The 22,581-nt window shown below is 42.9% G+C and overlaps 1 protein-coding gene across 3 annotated transcripts in view; it reads left to right on the top strand.

Moving 5' to 3' along the window:
* The window catches only part of fhip1aa (FHF complex subunit HOOK interacting protein 1Aa), a 192,056-nt gene that overhangs the window by 48,349 nt on the left and 121,126 nt on the right, over positions 1-22,581 (top strand). For 2 of the 3 annotated variants that reach the window (XM_072553356.1, XM_072552582.1), the window contains one exon: positions 1,530-1,617. The exons of the other annotated variant lie outside the window; for it this stretch is intronic. The gene's annotated coding sequence lies outside the window, so the exon portion shown is untranslated. The remainder of the gene's footprint in view (positions 1-1,529; positions 1,618-22,581) is intronic. 3 annotated transcript variants of the gene reach the window in all.

Below are 22,581 nucleotides of genomic sequence, written 5' to 3'. Positions count from 1 at the left end.
CTTCTGCAGCTCGAATATAATTCACAAAAGGTGCAAAGCTTGAACGTAATCCTTTTGTTTGCCAAGTCTATGCTTTGCTGTCAGTGATTATTCAATGCCCGGTCTGGCGCTGACCTGCTTTTAGTTATTTTTAATCATCGTGACCTGATATGTTATAACACGTACTTGGGGCAATTGGAACTTGAACCTGGACCTTCAGGCTCAGAAATGGGGACAGTATCACTGTGTCATATGGACCTTCGAGTGGTATTTCTGGCCTGTGTGGAGGCTCAGGTTGTCGGTTTGCTCACTAGCTAGTGGGTTTGTTTTCAGACTTTTTCCTCACCATGCCAGGTAACATCAGTGAGTCTCCGAGAAGGTGTTGGTGTTCTGTCCTGCTTGCTATTTGTGTGTCTTGGTCTGTTGTGGTGGGTGATATCATTTCCCGTTCTTTTTCTGAGAGGTTGGTAAATTGGGTTCCAAATTGATATGTTTGTTCATGGAGTTCTGGTTTGAATGCTTGGCTTCTAGAAATTTCTGTGCGTGCCTTTGTTAAGCCTGTCCCAGGATGGATGTATTGTCTCAATCGAACTGATGTCCCTCTTTGTCTTTGTGTACGGATACCAGGGATAGTTGGTCATGTTGATCGGTGGCTAGTTGGTGCTCCTGTATCTTGGTGGCTAGTTTCCTGCCCATCTGTCTGATGTAGTGTTTGTTGCAGTCCTGTATAAAGGTACTTGACTGATTATCTTGTTAGTGTAGCTGTTGGCACACTGGGTAGTACTTATGCAACACATCAATCATGCAATCACAAAACAAACCATTCTTTCTTCAGACAAAAACAAGCACATTCAAACCTTTTATGCTTTTTCACCTCCACAGCCTGGCAACCCCTGACTCACTGTTGTGTTTCCATGGAAAGGTTTTGGCCAATTAGAATCAGCTTGCCATCCAATCAGCACCATTTTCTCATTTAATATAAATAGTTGTGATTGGTTGAAATTTGGCTTTCTTGAGCTTGTCCTGATGCGTGCAACAGGAGGAAAAGAAAATTGGCGATGTGTCTCTTTTCGAGTAATGTTCAAGTTTTGTAGTACCAAATGACTTTTAACAAGTGCAGAGTTTGTCTAAAATAATTCTCGAATATATCCCCAGAATGCGCGTCATCCTTTTTAATTCCGAATTCTTTGATTGGTAAGTGATAAGACAAGGTTTATTAGTAGTCACTAAATGCGTGCCTGTTCTTGCTGTTTATAAGTAATGATGATTATATTCCCTGCGAAATGCAGCAATTGTGGTTGGTACGAAAATGTCTGGTGTAAGTACAGAAAAATGGGGTTGTTGTTTTGCTATTGGCATTATTTTCCATCTGCTATCTCTGGGTAGAGATAAAAGATCCCACAAAAAGAACCAGGAATTGTCTGACCTTTTGGCCAACTTTCATTCCTCTTCCAATCCCACACAAGATTACCACGCTATGTATGTGGCACATGATAGTCTGACTTGTAGTGCTGACCTGCTGACCACTTTTATTTGTTTCTTGTTGGCAGAGTCTTGCTGGTTACCATCTCGTCTCACTTCAGAGACAATTCATTGGCTGTGATGCACTTTGAAAGATTTTGAAGTGGCTATATCAAGGTAAGTTCGTTTTGTCTGTTTTCCTCTTGAGATCTTCATTCCATTAAAATTTGAAGCATAAAATCTGAATTATAATATGCATAAATGTTTTGAACAGCATAACAAGAAATCTGAAGTATTGACACACTGAAGAAACATTCATGAATCGTGAGGAGAAGGTGTTGGGTGTGTGCAATTACTTCTTTTTCATTGGAATAAACAAGGTTAATCAGGCACACGGATACCTCCCATGATAATTCAGTGATCCAAAACAAGTTGCATAGATCTTGGAGTCGAGTGATTTTGCAGCACTGTGGATGATCTGGGTTGTCATTTGTAGTGTGCTGGACATGTACTACTTCTGTCACAGAGCCCTGCTACTTGCTGAGCACCCTGTTCAATGTCTCTCAGTTATGGTGACCAGATGGCCTAGCTTTGCTCAGCAGGACCAGTTTTTCACTGAAAGGCCTGGTGTCCCAACAGTTTTCTTCAAATTGCTCAAACGTCTGCATTTTCTAAAACCCCTTCCCCTGGCTTTTGCACAGCATCAGCACCTGTATGCTTTGTGTTCCCTGAGACCCCTCTCCTTTAACCCACCATTAAAACAGAGACTATAGTTAAAGCGAGGTCTTCAGTACCATGTCAACTCCAATATTTCCAAGTTCTGTATCAAAGCTTAATGCTTACCATTTAAATTGACGATTTTCATTCTCCCCCTTTTCTGTCTCTTTGGTGCTAACTTCTTTATGTTCACACTATCAATATGAAGGGGGCTGTTTTGAAATGTAGCTAAAAATGTGTTGCTGGAAAAGCGCAGCAGGTCAGGCAGGATCCTGCTCCTTGGATGCTGCCTGACCTGCTGCGCTTTTCCAGCAACACATTTTCAGCTCTGATCTCCAGCATCTGCAGTCCTCACTTTCTCCTGTTTTGAAATGTAGACAACTGAGTCAAAGAAAACAAGGAATCCTTTCACTTCCCACCTCCACACCCAGCTGCACTAGTCTCCAGTGGTGCCAAACTGGTTTGACAGAAGAGAGCGCAGACTCCTTTTCGTGAGACTGGAAGCCAAACAATTGATGGAAGTGCGCTGAGTACTTGAATAGTTGGTACAGAACAGTGCACCTGCTACTAATTCTCATGGTTCAGCACTTGCCATTTAATTTGCAGTGGGTCTCCAATCATGTTTTGTTGCTTTAGGGCATCATAAGTATTCCTTGCTTTTAATTTGAAACTTTTAATGTTCATTGAATCCCTAACAGTGTGGAAGCAGGCCATTTGGCCCATCAAGTCCACACCAACCCTCTAATAGCATCCATGTAACCCTGCATTTCCCAGGGTTCCTAGCATTCCTAGCTAATCCACCTAGCCTGCACATCCCTGGCCACTATGGGCAGTTTAGCATGGCCAATCCATCTAACCTGGACATCTTTGGGCTGTGGGAGGAAATCCACACAAACGTGGGGAGAATGTAAAAACTCCACTCAGACAGTCACCCAAGGCTGGAGACAAACCCAGGCCCCTCACACTGTGAGGCAGCAGTACTCACCACTGAGCCACCATGTTGATTTTAATAGACACTGTTCATAGTTAGAGAATTATTCTACCGGTATTGAAGAATGATTAGGAAAGCTTGGATTTATTATAAATCATAGTCTTGTTATCATTCTTAATTTACCTATGCATTAATAAAACATGTTTTTTTTTCCTGGCACTATGTCATTTCACCAAACCATTTCTGGAAGCCACACAATTTTGTGGCTTTGTACAGGCAATCAATAATTGGTTGTGCTAATTGGGTTGTTGCACTGTGGTAAGGGAGGATGAGGCAACCATGGCTGACAAGGGACTGCGTGAAAGCAAAGGAAAAAACATACAAGGTGGTGAAGATTAGTGGGAAGCCAGAGGATTGGGAATCCTTCAAAAATCCACAGAGGATATCTAAAAAAGCAATGGGAAAAGGGGATGAAATGCGAGAGTAAGTTAACAAGTAATGTAACAGATAATTGCAAGAGTTTTTTTTAGATATCTGAAAGGTTTTTAATAAAAAGGAAAGTGAATGTTGGACCATTGGAAAATGAGGCTGTTGAATTAGCAGTGGGGAAAGAAAGAAATGGCGGAGGAACGGAATAGGTACTTTGCATCAGTTTTCACCGTGGATGACACCAGAACTTCGAGAGAGTGGCTATCACTCAGGAGCAGGTGCTGGGGAAGCTGAAAGGTCTGAAGGAGGATACATCAATGCAGCAGATGGACTACACCCAGGATTCTGAAGGAGATGGTGGAGGCATTCACTGGAGTCAGGGAGGGTCCCAGAGGATTAATGTAATCCATATTTAAGAAGGGAGAGAAGCAGAAGACGGGAGTTTATAGGCCAGTTAGCCTGATATTGGTCATTTGTAAGATTATAGAGTCCATTATTAAGGATGAGATTGTGGAATACTTGGAAGTGCACAGGCAAGTAGGGCTGAGTCAACCTCTTCAAGGGGAGATCTTGCCTGATAGATCTGTTGGAATTCTTTGAGTAGGTAACAAGCAAGTTAGACAAAGTAGAACCCATAGACATGATCAGTTTGGATCTCCAGAAGGCCTTTGACAAGGTGCCACATAGGAGGCTGCTAAATAAAATAAGGGCCCATGGTGTTAGGGGCAAGGTACTTGCATGAGTAAAGGATTAGTTAAGTTGCAGAAGGCAGAGAGTGGGGATTAAAGCGGTCTTTTTCAGAATGGCAGCCAGTGACTAGTTGCGTTCCACAGGGTTCAGTATTAGGACCACAACTATTCATGTTATCCATGCCTGGACAAAGGAGCCGAGGGCGTTGTTGCTAAGTTTGCAGGTCACACAAAGATAGCTGGAGGAGCAAGTAGTGTTGAGGAATTGGGGAGGCTGCAGAAGGACTTGGATGGGATAGGAGAGTCAGCAATAAAGTGGCAATGGAATACAATGTGGGAAAATAGGAGGTTATGCATTTTGGTCGGAAAAAACAGGGAAAGGCTTTGGAAATCTGAACCACAAAGGGACTTGGAGTTCCTAGATTCAGATTCTGTTAAGGTCAAACGTGCATGTTCAATAGTAGGGCAAATGCAGCTAAGAGGGAGAGAGAACAAGGGGAGAGATGTACTACTGAGGCTGTATAGAGCTCACGTCAGACCACATTTGGAATATTGTGAGCAGTTTCGGGCTCTGTATCTAAGGAAGAACGTGCTGACCTTGGAAGGGGTCCAGATGGCATTCATAAGAATGATCTTGGGACGAAGGGCTTGGCATATAAGGAATAGTTGAGGACTGTGGGTCTGTACTTGGAGTTTATAATGTTAAGATGGGGATCTGATTTGAATAATGAGAGGCCTGGAAAGAATGGATATGGAGAAGATGTTTCCACTAATAGGAGAAACTAAAACCCAAGGGCACAGATAGGGGTGTGTGTGTGTGTGTGTGTGCGCGCGCACGCGCGCGCAACGTAGATGCTCTGAGCTCATTCACATGCTGCCATCTTCATCAGACTGGACAATCATCTTAACACCTGCATATGGCTATGAAGCATATGTCAGATATAGACAGGATAGATCGAGTGAATCCTTAGAGTATAAAGAAAGTAGGAATATACTTAAGAGGGAAATCAGGTGGGCACAAAAGAGACATGAGGTATCTTTGGCAAATGGAATTAAGTATTTGCAAACCTCCTATTTTCCCAAATGAGTATCTGGAAAGACACTGCTTGATTAGGGACAGCCAGCATGGACTTGTGAAGGGTAGGTCTTCCCTTACAAGTCTTATTGAATTCTTTGAGGAGGTGACCAAGCATGTGGATGAGGGTAGAGCAGTGGATGTAGTGTACATCGATTTTAGTAAGGCATTTGATAAGGTTCCCCATGGTAGGCTTATGCAGAAAGTCAGGAGGCATGGGATAGTGGGAAATGTGGCGTTGGAGAGAGAACTGGCTAACCGGTCGAAGTCAGAGAGTGGTGGTAGATGGTAAATATTCAGCCTGGAGCCCAGTTACAAGTGGAGTTCCGCAGGGGTCAGTTCTGGGTCCTCTGCTGTTTGTAATTTTTATTAATGACTTGGATGAGGGAGTCGAAGGGTGGGTCTGCAAATTTGCAGACGATACGAAGATTGGTGGAGTTGTGGATAGTGAGGAGGGCTGTTGTCGGCTGCAAAGGGACTTAGATATGATGCAGAGCTGGGCTGAGGAGTGGCAGGTGGAGTTCAACCCTGTCAAGTGTGAGGTTGTCCATTTTGGAAGGACAAATAAGAATGCGGAATACAGGGTTAACAGTAGGGTTCTTAGTAAGGTGGAGGAGCAGAGGCATCTTGGGGTCTATGTTCATAGATCTTTGAAAGTAGCCACTCAGGTGGATAGAGCTTGTAAGAAGGCCTCTGGTGTATTATCGTTCATTAGCAGAGGGACTGAATTCAAGAGTCGTGAGGTGATGTTGCAGCTGTACAGGACCTTGGTTAGGCCACATTTGGAGAACTGTGTGCAGTTCTGGTCGCCTCAATTTAGGAAAGATGTGGAAGCTTTGAAGAGAGCGCAGAGGAGATTTACCAGGATGTTGCCTGGAATGGAGAATAGATCATACGAGGATAGGTTGAGAGTTCTCGGCCTTTTCTCATTGGAACGGCAAAGGATGAGGGGTGACTTGATAGAGGTTTATAAGATGATCGGGGAATAGATAGAGTAGACAGTCAGAGACTTTTTCCCCAGGTACAACAGAGTGTTACAAGAGGACATAAATTTAAGGTGAAGGGTGGAAGGTATGGGGGGATGTCAGGAGTAGGTTCTTTACCTAGAGAGTGGTGGGGGCATGGAATGCGCTGCCTGTGGGAGTGGCAGTGTCAGAATCATTGGTGACCTTTAAGCGGCAATTGGATAGGTACATGGATGGGTGCTTAAGCTAGGACAAATGTTCGGCACAACATCGTGGGCCGAAGGGCCTGTTCTGTGCTGTATTGTTCTATGTTCTAAGGAGAATCCAAAGGGTTTTTACAAATATATTAAGGACAAAAGGGTAACTAGGGAGAGAATAGGGCCCCTCAAAGATCAGCAAGGCGGCCTTTGTGTGGAGCCACAGAAAATGGGGGAGATACTAAATGAATATTTTGCATCAGTATTTACTGTGGAAAAGGATATAGAAGATATAGACTGTAGGGAAATAGATGGTGACATCTTGCAAAATGTCCAGAATACAGAGGAGGAAGTGCTGGATGTCTTGAAATGGGTAAAGGTGGATAAATCCCCAGGACCTGATCAGGTGTACCCGAGAACTCTGTGGAAAGCTAGAGAAGTGATTGCTGGGCCTCTTGCTGAGAAAAGTTTTAAAAGTTGGTATACCACAGCCCCTGTATTAATGACAAGTCATAGTTAAGAAAAAAAAACTAAAGGTTAAAGACAATGTTCATTCCAGATCGGTTTCAATCTTCCAGCTCAGCACCACCCTCATGACCTGTCCCACCTGTCCACCTTCCTTCCCACCTATCTGCTCCACCCTCCTCTCCAACCTGTTACCATTTCCCCTACCTCCGTCCACCTGTCAGATTCTGTTACCTTCCCCCAACCCCCATCCCATTTATCTCTCCACCTCCCTCACCCCCCCGCCCCTGCCCACAAACCTGATTTCTGATGAAGGGCTCTTGCCCTAAATGTCGATTCTCCTGCTCCTCGGATGCTGCCTGACCTGCTGAGCTTTTCCAGCACCACTCTCTCGACTCTGATCTCCAGCAGCTGCAGTTCTCACTTTCTCCTCCGATCAGTTTCCGTTCAGGGAAAGCCAGTTGAGGTGATGAACGCTGAAATATCTGGAAGCTGCTGCCAGAGAAGAGGTCCAGGCTGGGAGGACACCGTCCCTCTGAGACAATGGGAACCCATTAATCACTTTAACTTGTTTTGTTTAAAGGTGTGGTGTTCAGGAATGCAGCCACAATTTTGGCAGTGCTTACTATAAATGGAGTTGAGATACAGATTAGCCACTTAATGTGATGGTACTCGTAGGGATTGGAGTAAGTCAATCAGCTCCTCAAACCCACTCTGCCATTCAATTAGATCACAGTTGATTTGTATCTTAACTCTAATTAGATCATGGTTCAACTGCTTTATTCTACCTCATCCCAACTTTTAAAAGTTTTGTAACATGACTGAATGCATATGTGCCAATTTTCTGAAAGAATGAACCACTTAATATATTTTGACCTTTCCTCAGTCTCTTCTGACATTCCTCAAATATTTGTTCTCTTCCCACTGTGAGCTACATGTGAGCAACTGTCGGTAGTTAAAAATCTTTCTATTGGATTTTCTTAAGTCTAACTTATTAACTATTGGAAATTAATTTTCCTTACTATCGATAGATATTGTTAAGCCTTAATATATATTTCAGTGAAGTGTGTCCCAGTTTCCATTGACTCCTTGTTTTACATGACAATTTTAGTCAATTAATTTCACCTCTGACTTAGGTTTATAAATAATCCCATTTTAAAGATTTGTGTTCTAGCAGCACTCTGCTGTGTAATCAATTCTAAAGTTTTATAATTTAATGTTTGTTGTCTCTTGATAGTTTTGTTTTACCCAAAGTATATCCCCTCCCATTTCTTTAAATTTAATCAAACTTCTGATTTGCCCAATTCACTAACGTATTTCTTTAACTTCTCTTCATGGTTAACCATGTTCCTTATTTCATGTTTTTTGCAAAAGTTGTTATTCTATCTATAACTGAAGCTCAAATTTACGTATATGCCAGAGACTAGTATTGGGCTGAATCTGTGTTCTGAAATTACTATCTAGTGTCAGGATGAAATGCGGGTGTGGAATGTGAAGGACAGTTTCTTTTGAGGAGATAGCCAATCGATTGGCTCCTGAGGGAGCTCTCTTCGATGTGAGGTGATTTGTAGGCTGGGTGCTGTGCATGAAGGACCAATAATAGACATTCTTGCAGTGATAGGCTAATCAGTCAATTATTATGTTATTGTTTCAAGAGCTGGATATGCTAATGTGACAAGGAACGCATGACCAAGCTCCAATCGCAGACCAGTGAAAGCAAACCACAAAGAGTTTGTACATTTGGTTCTGACTGCAAATTGCAGTTTAAGCGGTGAAATGGATGTGTGCAAGATTTTCATATTAAATTGAATTTAAACTATTTAATCTGTTTAATTTACCAATAGAAACAGGCATGTGATATGGTGATCAGCTTTTGGGATTTTTTAATCGAAGCAAACTTTCAATCACAGCAAAAGGCCCCAGTGAAGACTTGAAGCAGTGCAGAAGTTCTATCCATGCTTGACCCTAGAAAACTGATCACCTCGGGAACAATTAATATTTCATTTGTGAGACTGAGTAGGAACAGGAATAGGCCCTTTACCTCAGTGAGCAGGCTCTGCCATTCATTAAGACCATGGCTGATGTGATTACTCAACATTCCTGCCTAGCGCCAATACCCTTTCACACCCACGTTTCTTGTGATATAACCTTTGGGATTTATGCATAAGCAGAAAATGCCCCAGTTTCAGCAGGGCTGGCCGAATCTGTGGAGAGAAACAAAGCTTCAAGTCTAGTGCAATTCATCTCCAGCTCTTTGCGTTTTTTCTTAATTTCAGAATTCTAGCATGTGCAGTATTTTGCTTTTATTTTGAGGATTTATTTATACATGTGTTTTAATATTATATGTTATGGTTTTGGCTTTGTAGTTTTTGAGTTAGCAACCAATGGGTTTACTGTAGATCATGTTAATAATTAACTTGTAAGTATTTCTGTAGCCATTGTGATTTTTTTCTTTACAAGAGTTTTTGATGCCTGGCTTTAGAGTGAATATTTTTGTGTGTATCACTGATGGACTTTTGTCTATTGTCGCTTTGTAGTTAGTTTTTATTTGTGGCCCAGCAAGGTAAATATTAGGGCCTCAAGGATATGTTAGAGGTTTCTAGAACTTTTTTTTAATTCATCCGCCTAAGGGGAATATCCGTAGGTCAGAGAGGGAAAAATGTTTTCTTTTAGTTTTACTTTTAAATTGGCGTAGTTCCTGTGAAGTCCTTGGTATGTAGATCAGTGCTCCCGAGAGAGAAAAGATGCATCGACTACCTTAAACTGAAGAATTAGAGTTAGTCCCAGACTGGAAGTGTTGGGATAAAACCCTGAAGAGGTTTCTTAAAGCTGAGTATGTTTTAGCTAGGTGTATTGTAGCTTCAGGAAGAAGGTATCTGCAATTCTAGTCTAAAAGGGGAAGACACAGACAGTTAGGCCTACTGCAATGTTAGACACTCTGGTGTTGAGTAGTGTTGTATTTTGAGTAGTGTTTTGGCTACTATGCAAAAGCTGTTTTGTTTCTTTTCAATTTAGAGGTGTGTTTTGGGATAAATGAGATTCAACTTTTACAATGTACTTTGAAATCTTTGAATTTGTGTTGTAAGTAGATGGTTTGGTTTATTCTATTTTGCCTTCATGTCTTCCATAATAAACTTCTGTTTTACTGTGTGCTTGTATTTCAGTGAGAGATCACTTTGTTAACATCAAAATATGATGCAGTAAGCTAGGTTTCTATCTGACTTGTCCAATAATAACACCATCTGATATCATCATAGTATCCAGAATCTATGGATCTCTGCTTGTAAAATGTTCAAAGTCTATTACCACCACCTAGTCAGGAAAAGAGTTCCAAAGATTAATGAGTCTTTGAGGAAATGAAAACCATGACTCCTATTCTAGATTTTCAAGAAGAAACATCCTTGCTACACCCATGAGATCCCTTAGAATATTTATCCATTTCAATAAACTTCTGTCTCAGCCTACTCCTGCCCCATTAAACGTATTTACTGCTTTCCCTTTATTTACTGCATGTTACTTCCTCGAAGAACTCCAATAAATACGAGTTCCCTCTGACATAACTCTGGTGACTGCCTGATTACCTTGAATTTTCTCAGTGGTGTGCTATAAACTCTCTTAATAGCTTCTAACACTTTCTCCATGTTAGATTGACAGATGTTAATCTAACTGGTCTGCAAAGAACAAAGAAAATTTACAGCCCTGGAACAGGCCCTTCGGCCCTCCAAGCCTTGAACCGGTCTAAATCCACCGTCTAAACCTATCGCCCAATTCCTAAGGATGTGGATCCCTCTGCTCCCCATCTACTCGTGCATCTGTCCAGTTGTATCTTAAATGAATCTACCATGCCTGCCTCTACTACCTCTGCTGGGAACGCGTTTCAGGTACCTACCACCCTCTCTGTATGGTAGTTGCTGCGTGTAAACCCCTTAAACTTTTCACCTCTCACCTTGAAAGCGTGACCTCTCGTTATTGAATCCTTCACCCTGGGAAAAAGCTTGTCTCTATATACCCTGTCTATACCCTTCATGATTTTGTAAACCTCAATCAGGTCCCCTCTCGATTTCCTTTTTTCTAATGAAGACAATCCTAACCTACAGAACCTCTCTTCATAGCTGGCACCTTCCATACCAGGCACCATCCTCGTAAACCTTCTTTGCACCCTCTCCAAAGCGTTCACATCCTTTTGGTAATGTGGCGACCAGAACTGTACCCCGTATTCCAAATGTGGCCGAACCAATGTCCTGTACAATTTTAACATGACATGCCAGCTTTGTCCCTGTCTGATGAAGACAAGCATACTATATGCCTTCTTGACCACTCCATCCACCTGTGCAGCAACCTTCAGGGTACAATGGACCTGAACACCCAGATCTCTCAGCTCATCAACGTTTCCTAAGGCTCTTCTGTTTTCACTATAATTTGCTCTTGAATTAGACTTCCAAAAATGCATCACCTCACATTTGCCTGGATTGAAATCCATCTGCCACTTCTTCCTCCAACTCTCCAGTCTGTGTATATCCTCCTGTATTCTTTGACAGTCCCCTATACTTTCTGCTACTCCACCAACCTTCGTGTCATCTGCAAACTTGCTGATCATACCAACAGTGCCCTCTTCCAGATCATTTATGTATATCACAAACAACAGTGGCCCCAGCACTGACCCCTGTGGACCACCACTGGTTACCTTTCTCCATTTTGAGAAACTCCCTTCAACTACTACTCTCTGTCTCCTGTTGCTCAACCTGGTCTTTATCCACTTAGTGAGGACACCCTGCACACCACGTGACTTCACTTTCTCCAGCTTTCTGTTTTTTTTTGTCTCTCTCTCTCTGTTTGAATAAAGGAATTAAATTTGTTATTTTTCAATCAAATGGAACTTTCCCCAAATTTAAAGAATTTTGGAAAATTAAAACTAATGAATCAATTATCTCACAAGCTACTTCTTCTAAGCTCCTCACATCAGGCCCCAGGGGTTTGTTAGCACCCAGCTCGTGCAGTTTTCTCCATGTTACTTCCCTGATGATTGAAATCTTCCATTTTCTGATTTACCACTTGGGATTATACATGTATACTCTTAATCAAGGCTGACACAGAATACTTGTTCGATTCATCTGTCATCATTATGAATTTCCTAAACTCACTCCATATGGGACTAATGCTTACTTTGGAAACTCTTTTTTTTATATAAAAAAAAGTCTATAGAAGCTGCGATGATCTGTCTTTATATATCCAGGTAGCTTTTTCTCAAAGTCTGATTTTTTTTCCACCTACTCTAATTTTTCTCTCCTCCTTTTAGTTATTTAATTTCTGCTTTTATATAGTGTCCAATCATTGAGACCTGACTTACACCTTTGCACAATTATATGCTTTTCTTTGAAAGGAAGTTTGGTACTACCATTAATGTTTTAGTGAGCCAAAGATAATCCTCTTGGGTTTTTTCTTATTGCAATGTACAAATTGGTTCAAGTTGGGCTGTAAAATCTTCCAGGCCGTTGAGATTACCTCGGGTGCATTCCTGTATAAGAAGAAACAAGCATGTGAGACAAAAAGATAATTCGAGCAGGAACTGAAAACAGCACAAGGCAGAATATTATTTAAAACAGCAAAAGAAACAGCAGTTGCATTTCCAAATTTCCACATAGTAACCTTACATTATCAACACTACTTGAAATCCCTTCGACATCAATCGATTTGGCAAAAGACAAGGAAACATCAGAAATTACAGCAGGAAGTTCTGGAGAAACCCAGCAGAACAGCAAATGACATCACCAACACAAGGAAACCTAAACACATAAATAGAAAGTGGGCCACTAACAAGATTGCTTCACCGGATGCTCACTGAAGATGTTATCTCGTAGGGTGACGAAACGTTTGAAAACAAACCTTCTAGCTCAGCGATCAAACTTACACCACAACTTGAGCTTCAAATCTTCTCAAACCTCGCTAAACCCAGCGGGTCTGGCACCATCTGTGGATAGAGAAACGGAGTTCATGTTTAGAGGCTAACGCTGCTTTAGAACTGAAGGGGTTGGTAAGTGATGGTTTTAATGCCGTCGGGATGTCAGCATTGCGTATCAAATTCTCTAACACAAAATGGAAAGCCACAGATGTCCCATCTGAACCTAAGCTCTTTAAACGAACATTGGAGCGACCCTTTGTAGATTTAGCCGTTCAGAACTACATAAATGATGAAAATAAGGACAGTGAAAGGAAATGAGGAATTGCATGCATAAATGTTTCAGACCTGTTTCAGGAGGATGAGAATGATCCTGCTAGGTCGTGGGAAATGATCAAAGTTCGGCTTTGTGGAGAAGTGACCTTCTGGGTCCACCATCTTGAAGTTATGACCCCCACACAATAGCCAACGATGGAGTGTTTCAGAGCCATGTATAAACATAGGTGGATAATAAGATCAGCAGCTAGTCTGACAAGCATCAAGATTCAAAGTGGAAGAATCTGTAACGAGAAAGCGCACAGTTTTTCCACACTGTGAACAGGGGACACATGGGTTGGTCAAAGTCACAGTTAGTAGCGTTTGCCACTATTAACATGAAATGATCAAAGAAAATGAGCAAGCACACGTTTGAGATCAAAGTTGGTGTAGGTGCTAGTGCAAATATCCTACCAGTCAGAATCCTGAAAGATCTATTCCTGGACCATTGGAGTCAATGATACAAGCTACAAAGAGCAAAATTAACTACAAGTAATAGGGTACCCATCCTTTGCAACTGATAAAATTGAAGTATGGCTGTGCTGCATGAAAATCTCAAGTATTTTAGCTAGTGAAAACAAATGGACAGTGTGTGCATGGATCTCAATATTGTGGCTATTAGTGAGAGCACCAAGATTACCAAAAGGAGAAAGTGAGGACTGCAGATGCTGGAGATCAGAGTTGAAAATGTGTTGCTGGAAAAGCGCAGCAGGTCAGGCAGCATCCAAGGAGCAGGAGAATCGACATTTCGGGCATGAGCCCTTCCTGAAGAAACGTCGATTCTCCTGCAAGATTACCAAAAAAACCAAGAACATTTGTATTCAGTCCAGGATTAGCAACAATCGTATCCAGACAAAATTGATACCATAGGAACCATCAAAAGTTTATTACACCTCATTTCACCTGCATTGCACCTCCAGAAGATTTCTGTCTGTTGGACTTCCCAGAAATTATATACAGAAGAGAAAATTAAGAATAAGCTGAGTGATATATGTTGTAATAGAAAAGTCAGTTGTATACTGGCACCTTTCCAATATGTGTGTGCTACAGAAAGATGGCACAATCAGATTATGTTTGGATGTGAACCATTTGAACACTCTCTCTCAATCTTGCAGGGTAGGGATCCATTTACTGGCGGGCTGCACCAGGGAGTTAATCTGTGTGATATTGGGAGTGGGCAGGTGGGTGAGCGGTTTGCAGCTTCAATAGACTCAGCTGGTAGCGCAGGCTCCAGCTCCTCCTGTCAGAGCAGGCCGGGTCACCAGGCAGGTGACAAAGAACGACATCACAGATTGTGATGGCTCCAGTGATGGTGGTTCAGACAAACACAAACAGAATGCTGAAGAAAGTCAGCAAGTCTGGCGGCACCTGTGGAGAGTTAATATTTCAAATCCAGCATGATACTCTCTTTCAGAATCAGCAATCATTAGACTAATTGTCCCTTTACTAGGGCTGGTCTGCACCTGATTGGCTGCTCTGCTGTGAATCATGGGGCATTCGTCCAATGAGCTTGGCTGTGACGTGAGCACCTCAGTAACCGCTTTCCTTGGCCCTGTTGCAAATCCACTGGTGGCTCCTACATTACAGATTTGTCAGCAGACTCTACTGGCTGCCTACAGTCCACAGTTTGGAATGCTCTGAATTAAACACTTATTGCGCTGAATTGGTCATAGACCATGGCCAAATGGTAACTATTCCCATTGTAGAAATTACTTCTCCATAAAATTGGCGGGATGAAAATGCATTGTGGAGTCAGGCAAATGAAACTTCCCCTCATTTCCAACCCCCCCCTCCTATCATCACAAGCCATTGAGATTGAAAGTAACAATGACCCTTGTGGGCTCTTAGCTGAAGAAAATGTGAATTAACCTCTGTGTCTTGATTTTTTTTTGTCATTCAATCAGTTATGTGCTTCACATGTGTTCGAGTAGCAGTTAACAGTACTGTGGGAATAGCTCCACTGCAACAGGTCACAAAGCTTCATCACCTACTCCGAGGCAACGGATATTGTGAATAAATGTTGGCCTTACCAATGATGCCCACATCTCAAGAAAAGAGAAGTATATTTGACTAACTAACAAGACAGGCAATGTTTGCTTTGTTTGGCTGACCGAGATTAGAACTCAGAAAACGCAGGGACAGAGTAGTTTAGTGAAGCTGGGGTTGTGCTGAAGTGCATTTTGTGTCGTGGGAAGCACAGAGCCGGGAAGGAAGTAGGATCAACCAGAGCTGACGTAGGCCACGATGGAGCACCTCTTAAGAGGGAGTTTCAAAGTCAGATTGGCCAAAGTGAAGGATTGGAATCCCTTGTGGAGTTCTGTTTGAGGTTTGGTAACTCATGCAGCCATGAACATATGGGGGAGATTGTTGAGAGAGTGATGTCATCAGCCTTGACCACACTCGAACTGAACTGTGGGGTGTTCCATCGCAATCTACTACCTATCGTTACCAAATGTTGATTTTGTGTTTTAGAAATAAATTGTGTATTGTAGAATATTTAACTCTTGAAATGTGTAATATTGTGTGTTCAAAACAGTGGAATCCTGTGGCTTTATTCAGACCTCTTTCAGACCAAAGGGGTAGCCATGGGCCCCAGCTATGCCCACCTCTTAGGGTACATGGAACAGTCCATCTTCCGCAGTTACACCGGCACCATCCCCCAGCTTTTCCCTCTACTATATTGATGACTGTATCAGTGTCACTTCATGCTCCCATGCGAAGGTTGAACAGTTCATCAACGTCACTAACACCTTCCACCTGACCTAAAGTTCACCTGGACATCTTGAAGACTTCCCTTAAAGGATCTCTGTCTCCATCTCCAGCGACCGACTAACTCAACACGGACCTCTGTTGCAAACTCATTGACTCCCACCACCCCCTCCCTTGTAAAATGTGATCATTTATTCTCAATTCCTCTGCCTCAGCCATGTCTCATGTTAGCAATCCCATTCCAGGACATCCCAGATAGCCTTCTATTTCAATGACCACAATTTCCCCTCCCATGTGGTCAACAATGCCCTCCAGTGCATCTCCTCCACTTCCTGCACCCCTCTCCTGAACCCCACCCCTCCAACCGCAATAAGGACAGAGCCCCTTGGTCCTCACCTTCTACCCCACTAATCTCCGATACAACACGGTTTCCCTGCCATTTCTGCCATCTACAATCACACTCCACTACCAGAGAGGTATTTCCCTCCCCACCCCTATCTGTGTTCCACAGAGACCATTCCCTCCATGACACTCTCGTTAGGTGCACGCACACACGCACACACACACGCGCGCACACACACACCCCTACCTCCTGGCACCTTCCCTTGCCACCGCAAGAGGTGTAAACCCTGTGCCCACGCCTCCCCACCTCTCCTCCGTCCAGTACCTAAAAGGATCTTCCACATCAGGCAGAGATTTTCCTGTACATCCAAACATCTCATCTACTGTGTCCGTTGTTCTCGATGTGGTCATCTCTACATTGGGGAGACAGGACCCCAACATGGGGAACATTTCAGAGAACACCTCTGGGACACAAGAACCCAACAAACCCACCGCCCTGTGGCTGACCACTTTAACTCCCCCTCCCAGTCTGCCAAGGACATGCAAATCCTGGGCCACCTCCACTGCCAAATCCGAGCCACCGATGCCTGGAGGAAGAATGCTTCACCTTCCACCTTGGGACCCTCCACCCACACAGGATCAATGTTGATTTCACCAGTTTCCTCATCTCTCCTCCTTCCACCTCATCCCAGATCTAACCTTCCAACTCAGCACCACCCTGTTAAACTGCCCTACCTGCCCCTTGTCCTTCCAACCTATCCACTCCACTCCGACCTTTCACATCACCCCCCCCACCTGCATTTACCTATCGCCTTCCCAGTGACCTTCCCCTCCACCCCGTCCCCACATCCCTGATGAAGGCCTTATGGTTATGCAGGATGTGTAAGGACTTTAGAAGTGTTTCCTAAATCTGTCATTATGGCTTCTCCAGATTCCTTGTGTCAACAGTTAGAAAGTTACTTCGAAGAAGAAAAGAATTTGCATTTTTCAATATCTGAGGACATCCCAAAGTTCTACACAATCCAGACAATGGAGGAGCCAATTTTTACATCACACTGCCCCACAAATGAAATAAAAACCAAATAATTTGATCCAGTTATTTTGGTTGAGGGATTAAATATTGACCCAATCACTGAGAAGATTGCGCTGCAGCGCTTTAAAACTTTGCACAAGGTCTTTTCCTTTCACCCGAGAGGGCAGATAGTGCTTCGATTTCAAGTCACAGTCAAAATAACGCCACTCCAACCACGCAGCATTCTCCAACCACGCAGCATTCTCCAACCACGCAGCATTCTCTCAATGCTCTCCTACCCAGAGTGGGGATTGGACCTACAACACCTCAAACAAAACTAAATGTACAAGTGCATCAAAATACACCAGGGTATTTTGTGAGAGGGTTGAAGGACACAAAGTACCCTGATGCCGCTGGACAAAACATAGTGAAGGTTTTTGAAGGCATCAAGAGACACCTTTTGAAACTTAGGAAGAATAGCAAATTGGAGGATTAATGCAGAATATCTGTTCATCTTGGACAGTCCCTCAGGATTGAAGATATGTTACTCCCATTTGTTTTAAATACAGTTCTCTGGACTGGAAGGATCAAAGGGTATGGGGAGAAAGCAGGGATGAGGTATTGTGTTGGATGGTCAGCGATGATCATATTGAGTGGTGGAGCAGGCTCGAAGGGTTGAATGGCCTAATTCTGTTCCTGTTTTCTGTTTCTGTGTCTGTGTTATGATGGGTTTGAAGGTGGTTGGTCTTAACGTTCCCTGTGATTGTCACGTGAACCTCCAAGGTCCTTGTGTGGAGATGGCAGCTTCCGGAAACGGAGGCCATTCGTTGGCACACTGATTAATGTAATGTCGCATTGTTCAGAGGGAACATTGGCTGATGTGTCCAATACCTGACCTGCAGGCTCTGCCAGACTGGTGTCCCTTGAAGGATCAAGCTGATGAGTGATTTGGTACTTAATGTAGCTTTTATTTTTGATCCTTCAACTTCTCCTCCACATATTGCTGACAAAGTTTTACTCTACCTTCAGTACCTTCCTGAGACTGTCACTGTTTTGGTTGGTTGCATAGTAAGGACTGCTCAGAGCTTCAGGGTGTTTGAACTCTTCGTGAATGATCCGATGATACCGGAGTCCCAAGGAGACCAAATGCTTCTGAGTCTAGTCTCAAACAAAGTGGAACTAGATTTCATGATTTGGGTCTTGACGATAGATGCTGCTGTTGGATTGTCTGTCTTGCCACAGGATTTTGAGGATCTTGTGACGTCTTCAATGCTTTGAGCTGCTTTCTGCAAGTCTCCAAGCACTTAGGGGGGTCACAGCTGTTTGGTAAAATATGACCTTTGTCTTGGATTTGAGATCTGAGTCCTGAAACACTCTTTTACAACAGTCGGCTGAATGATGAGCTGGTATTTGGCGATGGTGATGAATATAATTGAATGAGCCTTATGGCTTAGTGCTATTCTCCTGCCTTTTCTGGATAACCATGAATATTGTAATGATTAAAATAATCACTTATACCCTCTTGAAATCCTCAGTTGAACTTGCCACCATCACCCCCCCCCCCCCCCCCCCCCCCACCCCCCTGTTTATCTGTGGCTCCCCTTACACCCACCCCCAGCCCTAAAGAAGGCCTGATATGTTGTTCTCCCCCTCCTGGTGCTGCCTGGCTTGTTGTTTGGCCAGCCTCCTGCTTGTCTACTCCATCATACTGGCAGGCCGTGTGTTCAACACCTTTTACCACTTGCTGTGTGAAAAGGTTTTTCTCTCTCTCTCACTTGCTGCTTTTGTAAATGACCTTGTATTATTGTCCACTTGTTCTTGATCCTTTTAGGAGGGGGAGCAGTTTCTCCCTATCCATTCTCCCCATCACTGTCACTGGTTTTGACTATTTCTATCAGCTCCCCTCTGCAAGATAAACTATCCCAACTTCTTCAGTCCTCAATCCTCACACAGGGTCATCTTTGGAACCATTCTTGTCAACCTCTTCTACACTTTAGGAAGGATGTGGACTCATTAGCCAAAGTGCGGCGCTGTGAACTATGCACAGTATAGCTGCGGCGGTCTAACTGGTGTCTTGTAGAAGTTCAAGAGTTGATGTACTTTTTGAGATAATGCGTGTTGATGGAGCAAAAAATATCTTTGGCAGAATATGCAGAAACATTTTGTATTCTGATGACTTGTGGTCTGGAGAACCTTAAAAAAACGCTTTGAAATGCTAATGTTATGATGGGATCAATTGTTTTTCGAAACCAGATCTTGTTAGTGTTGAACAATCCTTGTGTACTGTTGTATCGTACAGAAATGCCGATTTAATTTTTATTCACTGGCTCTTTTTAAAAAAAAAAGTTGTCAGTGACTAGAAATTAAAAAATTGGCCTTCAAACCTTTTCTAGACTTAATAGAGCATACACTGGTGGCTGTTTCCCATGGAAACATGTAATTCTGTCTGTACTCATTTTCTAGTTGGGGATGTTTTGGATGTAAACCGATGGAAATAGCACACAATGATAATTGGCTTGTTCATGTAGCTGCTTTCTGCAGATTCTAGTGCAAATTGAACTGTAAAATCTTTTTTCAGAATACAACAGAATGAATGCATGCCTGTCTTGTACAGAGTCAGCAATCTTTTAACATACACCGGGACTGCTCAGAAGTTTGAGGCACTTGATCACTCATCCATTACTGTTCCACTTTTCATTTGTGAAGGATTGTATTGAAAACATTATAATTGACGGAATGTTTTCTTTTAGGCAATTAACTCTGTTCAATGCTGAATTCTCCACTGGGTTTTTAACTCTTATTTTAAATTGAGAGGAATACAAATAGCTACTTCATGAGTTCCTAATTGTGAGTGTTGTGATTATATAACTCAACAGGAGCATGTCCAACATTTTACAATTGGCAGTAGAGAGCCTGTTGTGCGTTTTGAAAAGGGGAAACAATTTTGGTTATCCCTGGCAGTTGATTTAATAGAAAAATGCAACAGTGGAAAGTTTTTTCCCCTCATTTTCCAAGTTCCTGCTGAGGTATCATTCCTTATCCAACAGCAGAATTCTAGCAATTTCCCATGCAACCACTTGTAGATTAGATTCCCAAAGTGTGGAAACAGGCCCTTCAGCCCAACAAGTCCACATCGACCCTCTGAAGACTAACCCTCCCAGACCTATTTTTCTCTGACTCATGCACCTAACACTGTGGACAATTTGCATAGCCAAATCACCTGACCTGCACATCTTTGGACTGTGGGAGGAAGCTGGAGCACCTGGAGGAAATCCACACAGACACTGAGAGAATGTGCAAACTCCACACAGAGAGGCTGGAATCGAACCCGGGTCTGTGGCGCTGGGCGGCAGCACTGCTAACTAAGCCACCGTTACTGCCCTGTGGCGACTGTAAGGAGGCTGGCTATTCAGACATAGAGGATATCCCAGGTTAGCAAAGACTAGCTCTTGCCATTTTTCTCTAGGACACCTTTGTTGATTTTAAATGGTGACTACTTGGATTTAATTGTCTCTTCAAGATTTAAACAGTGACGTTAGAATCCAAACTATTGTTGAATCAGGGATTTGAAAATGTGCTGTACTCCACCATATTAAAGAAACAAGAGACATTGAGCTGTGGAAACCGCCAGGAGTCTAGCAATGAAAACGGTTTGCTTCCATTCACATCCTGTTCCCGTTCCCTCTACATTACTGACCTCCAGTAGCTAAAAAAATTTAAATCCTGGAGTATGTGGCTCTTTTCTACAGATAACCTTTTTTTTTCCCACAAAGTAAAGCATGCACAGTGACAGACAAATGAAAGGTTTGAATGCAGATGGACACTTGCAAAGCAGGAACCTTAAAGGGAGCAGGAAAAGCTGGATTTTAAGTCATGTTCTGTTTGCCTTCACCTCACATTGCATGACATCAAAATGTGCTCACAAGCAAGTTTGTCGGACAGATATGAAAGAGGGATAAAGCTATTGGAAAGGATGTTACTGCTTTTGTTATGTACGTTGTTGTTATTGCAGTGGCAGTTTGTCAACGTGAAAGCCAGGAGCCAAGCCCAATAGTAGGGTTATAGAAGGAAAAGTAACATTTTTTTGAATACTGGAAAATCATACAAAAATAAATAAATGAATGTGAGAAAGCTAGCAGTGTTGGTTATTCACACACTCCCTCTCACACCCTCAAAGGTCTCCTTCCACCCCCTCTGCATTCAGCCCTTTTCCTGATCAGTGCCTCTCTCTCTCTCTCTCTCTCTCTCTCTCTCATCTGCAGGGGATCCACTGGCAAAATGGCTTCCCATTGATGGATCTCAGTGTCAGGATCATCCCAGCTCTCTTATACATTGAGATAGGAGGGTTGTTTTATGTGAGGTTGGCAAGGAGACTGTGGACTTAAAAATTATTTTTCCTCGTAGGCTGCTGGTAGAAATAGCCCTTGTCCTCACTTTTCTGCTGAATAAAAACTCATAACTCTGAAAGAAATTTCAGAAGTATAACTCCAAACGAAGGAAGGAAGCAAGAAAGTGTCAACTTGCTGTTGATTCCAAGTTGTGAGATTCTGCTCTGAAGATAATTTGCTCTGTAAAATAAAACAAAGAACTGTGGATGCTGGAAATCCAACTTCCCTCTCCCCCCATCCCAAACCACCCCCCCCCCCCCCCCCCCCAAATAGTCCAGCAGTATCTGTGCAAAGAGAAACAGTTAAAGTTCCAACTTCAGGGACCCTTCTTTTCTGACAGAAAAGGACACGTTGAGGTTTGTCTGCAATGTTCATAATACATAATGGCAGTGGATAAATTTGCCCTCAAAATTCTCAAGTGAAAAATCAAGAACCTGAGGCAGAAAATTCCATAAAGGCTTTAAATATTACCTGAGTTTAAGGCTCCTCTGTAGTCTAAACATGGTTAAATATTTGCAGGTCTAGGCATCTCCCTGAAAATGGGAAAATGATGCAGAGTTTCACTGAGGACTTTGTCTCTCTGACAAAGGATCACTGCCACATTAACTCTGTTTCTGTCTCCACAGATGCTGCCAGACCTGCTGAGTTTCTGCTTTTGTTTGAGCTGCTTTTGTCTTTTTCTCTGTCTTCACAGGGAAAAGGGCTTTTTTCTTTTTGGTTTTAATTCTCTAGTTTCTCCTCCGCTGCCCTGATCTCAGATTCCCAGTTTCCAGCCCCTGTTGTGGGTACGTAGATAGCGAGGATCCTTGGTTCTGTCTCTGGAGGAGCAGTCAAAGCAGAAGGGAGGCAACCTGTACTTGAAGGAGTTGGAGCAGCAGAATCGAGGGACAGAATGTATAGTTTTCAGAGCAGGTCCATGCCGATTCTGCCTCTCTCTTGCTGCTCCTACATTCAAACTCTGCATTATTTTCCCGCTTTCAATGAAATATCTGGACCTCCAATTGTCCCCAC

Source organism: Chiloscyllium punctatum, chromosome 1, assembly GCF_047496795.1.
Source record: "Chiloscyllium punctatum isolate Juve2018m chromosome 1, sChiPun1.3, whole genome shotgun sequence".
NCBI classification, from domain to species: Eukaryota; Metazoa; Chordata; class Chondrichthyes; order Orectolobiformes; family Hemiscylliidae; genus Chiloscyllium; species Chiloscyllium punctatum.
Note: the sequence above shows the minus strand (reverse complement) of the source record. Positions and strands in the feature narration are given on the sequence as shown.